Genomic DNA, 3,926 nt, shown 5'->3' with positions numbered 1-3,926 from the left:
ATATGTTTTCCAGTATAAAGTGTAATAGTAGTATCTTTGTTCTAGGGCTTTCTAAGGGTGAAATGATGTAGTTTATCCAAGGAATTTAAAGTAGTATATGGAATATTGTTTTTTAAAATATTAGCTATCCTTATTATTAGGTTACATTATTTTTTTACTTCTTTTTGCCATATACGAAATTTTTCCTAACATGTCTAAATCTAATATCTACAAATTAAGATATCTACTTGATCTAAAGTTCCAGAGTGAAGGATTTTTTTTCCGCTTTCATTCTCTTCATTTGGGTGGTATTTGTTCACCTTGTGTTTGAGACACTCCCGTAGAGATACTCATTATTGAAAATGCATCTATTCACTTCTTAAGCTGGATAACAAATTTAGGATTAGTGTGATTCAGAAATAATGAGTTAATGTAGCCATAAGAATGATAAAATAATGAATGGAATAATTGCTTGAGGCTTCATCCCAGAAGAGTTGTGAAGAATTGGCAATATCTGTCCCTTAAGACAACAAGGATACTAGCTTAGCTGATCCCTGGTGGCAATTTCTAGCTCTAAGATTCTTTCTCAGAATGAATACAACATTTTGATGCCTTTGTCTGTAGGTCTGTGTAAATGTAGCACATATTTATATGAAAAAAATATGACTTACTACATCTTATACTTGTATTTAATTATAAATTTAATCAGCATTTGGTAGATTTTTATTCAAATTTCTCACCTCAGGTTTAATATTACTTTTAGATACCACATATATTCTCAAGCAGCAATGTCTCCAGTTACTGCTGATGTAGTTGAAATATTGTACTGCTATTTAATTAGTTTTCTTAATTGGGATTTTTAAAAGTCAAAACATTGGCCAAATCCCGTTTGTACTGATATTGCTATATGCAGATTTGTAGTACTACCCACAATGACGTAGTACAATTTTCTTTCAGAAATGACCTATGGCAAAGCACACAAAGTATTCCAAACCTCCGTTCTCTATTTTTACAGCAGTATCAGTAATGCTCACACTTCACTAATAACTTGAAATGTTAAATTAAGCCATATTTAAATGTCTCCAAATCTGCTTTAGTTCTTATCACCTTTGGCAGCCAGTTCCCAAATCCTCACTCTTACACCACCAGAATCCTCTTGTGTATTGTCTCCTGACAGATGAGATGAGTTTATGGTGATCCCTTTCTCTTGGCCTCAAATAATAAGTTTGAATTTAAACAGAGTTTGCAAATAACCAGGGGGCCTTTTCCAAACACTATTTAATACACTGAGCTTCAGTTTGAACAGTTGCATATCTACTCAGGAAGCAGATTGGTTTGCTCATATAAACCACAGCTATGCATTTTTTTTATAGTCTCCTAAATTACTAAGCTGTAAGTTAGCCTAAAGATGAATTTTTATTTTATTTAAAACAATATCATCTTACTTTTCTGTTTAGGATTTAAAAAGCATGTTATAATAAATCTGAGAGAAAATATAATTTATGAGCTATAAATCTGTGTGGTTTTGTAAAGGAGAGTGAAGACTAACGATCTGGGGAGCAGGGTAAGGATCCATTTCAAAATAACCTCCTAACTCCTTGTTAAATTTAAAATAAAATAATTCTCCCCACCACCTAATTAAAATAAACAAGCTGGTCTCCATTGTAGGCATGCTAGTTCTTTCATGCCACCCCCGTGTCACCTTCCTTAGTCCCTGCTTCATGAAAAACATGTGAAAATATGCTGAGACACAATATATTTTCACTTGTACAAGATAGATCAATGCATGATGGTCCCTCCGTAATGCAATATTTAAATAAATGTGATTATATTCAACATTTACTAAGCATTATTTTTCAAAGAATTTGGTTACAAAAAACATATATACAACCCAAAACTATGGTTCCCCCCATTTATACATTAAGTTGAAATTTTAGACATTTTTTTCCAGTTGCATTATAAACCTGCCTTCCGAAGTACCCTATTATGTTACTGTGTCACCAATTAAGAGACTTGGTCCATATACATATGCTAAAAGTTTGATTACCTAAATAAATCTGATGTAAATTCTTTTAATTATCATTTTTTATCTTTTCATACAAGCAGAGAAAATAAGCAAGATAAAGATGACCACACTAATTTTCTATTTGGGACTCCAGAACCAAAAGAATTAGCAACCCCATACAAACATATATTTGTTGCTAATTTTGACTCCTAAAATTGTCATTACCACATTCCTATTTATCTGTGCTGTGGGAACATTGTTTGTAGCTTACTAATTCATGGAAATATTGAAGCATTAGTCAATACCATAGAAGCTCTTTATAAGGCCATGGTAATCTGTAGTGTAATGAATTCCTCAGAGCCTTTTATTGATCCACTTGAGAAAAGAATAATTTATTACGATATGATGCAGATTGTGAATATAATTAAATTTGTGGGAATTACTCTAAAACCAAAGGACGTTGGTTTCTCCCAGTGTATCTATTTCAGCATTGAAATGTATCATCAGATCTTGCAAATCACTCTCATATATATTGGGATAGTTTGTTTTTAGATAATGGTCCTTAATTGAACTTCATTCATTCAATCAATTTTTATATCTTACATGCTCAATATATGTCAAACACTCTTTTCCTATTGGGATGTGTTAATGAACAAGGCAGATAGAGTTCGTGACTATAGACTCAACATTCTGAATAAGAATCTGAAGCTACTGGTAACGATTAGGTCTTTTCTATCTTGCCTTTATCGATGTGATGAAGTCCAAATGTTGGAATCTTGCCCCTTGTATGTCATTAAAAGTGTAAATTCTATTATGTCTCACAGTACTGTCTGCATGCTGCACACCCAGATTTTTGAAGTCTCTATAACTTTGCCACTTCCTTAAGTGCCACATTCAAGCTGATACCTTGTGAATGTTTCCTCATATAAATTGTTTCACTCTTCTATAAACTCCTCTGTGACTTCTTTAAGTGGAATATTTTCAATGTTTCTGTAGCATTTCTGTAGCATTTTGTATATATTCTAATTGTAAACTCTTATACTGCATGGTAAATACCTACACCTGTCCTCTCCATTGGACCTTAAGCTTCTTGAAAGCTAAGATTACATTTTCTTCATTTTAGTGTTCCTGACATATACCTCACTATGTGGTACATAGAAAACATTCAAAAAATGTTTGATGAATAAGTTAATTAACTAGCTATCTAAGTTAAATTGACAATTAGCTAAGTTCTCTTTGGATTTCCTATTTAGAAATTGTTATTAAAATTCTGCATAAAATGTATAGCAACAGAACTATAACCTAATCTTTGTCCTTAAGGATATTCATTCTATGAGTGTTCATTCTAATGCCCTTATAGGTGGGGTGAATGAGCTGAGCTGTCCAGGTGCAGCCATACCATTTCTCTCAAGGAAGGACCTAGATGGTAATTCTGGTCAGAACCAGCTTCATGATAACTACCGTTGGTCACACAGCTACTAATGGTTGACCTCTGTTACTATAAAGAGCAACGTTCCCCACTAGTCACTGGCTGTCAATAACCACTTTGTTTCCATTTGTCTAGAGCCACTAGAAATCAGGAAAACAACAAAATTGTTAAAGGAATTTAAAAATTGTGGGGCTTTTTTAGTTGCCAATGTAGTAAAGGTCACTTTGCCAAACTTAATGAAAAAGAGTATTGCTAAAGCTCACAGCATTGGAAATAAGTTGGAAAAGAGGTTGTTTTTTTTTTTTTTTTTTTTAAGAAAACAGTAATTTACTAAATAATTGAAATTAGTAACATTTAGATAAAATAGTTCTATGAAAAAATATTTTCTAAAATTGACTCAACTTTTAAAAATATGATCCAATATTCTAAAAAAAAAGTGAAAATCATTCATTAATCAAAGAAAAGTTTCTGAAAGAATGACTCAAATATATTATGTAACCTTGTTTCAAAATT

Source organism: Sus scrofa, chromosome 6 (assembly GCF_054392235.1).
Source record: "Sus scrofa isolate SSC_HxYL_T2T_F1_AM1 chromosome 6, Sscrofa_HxYL_maternal_Yorkshire_Landrace_v2.0, whole genome shotgun sequence".
Taxonomy (NCBI): domain Eukaryota; kingdom Metazoa; phylum Chordata; class Mammalia; order Artiodactyla; family Suidae; genus Sus; species Sus scrofa.
Note: the sequence above shows the minus strand (reverse complement) of the source record.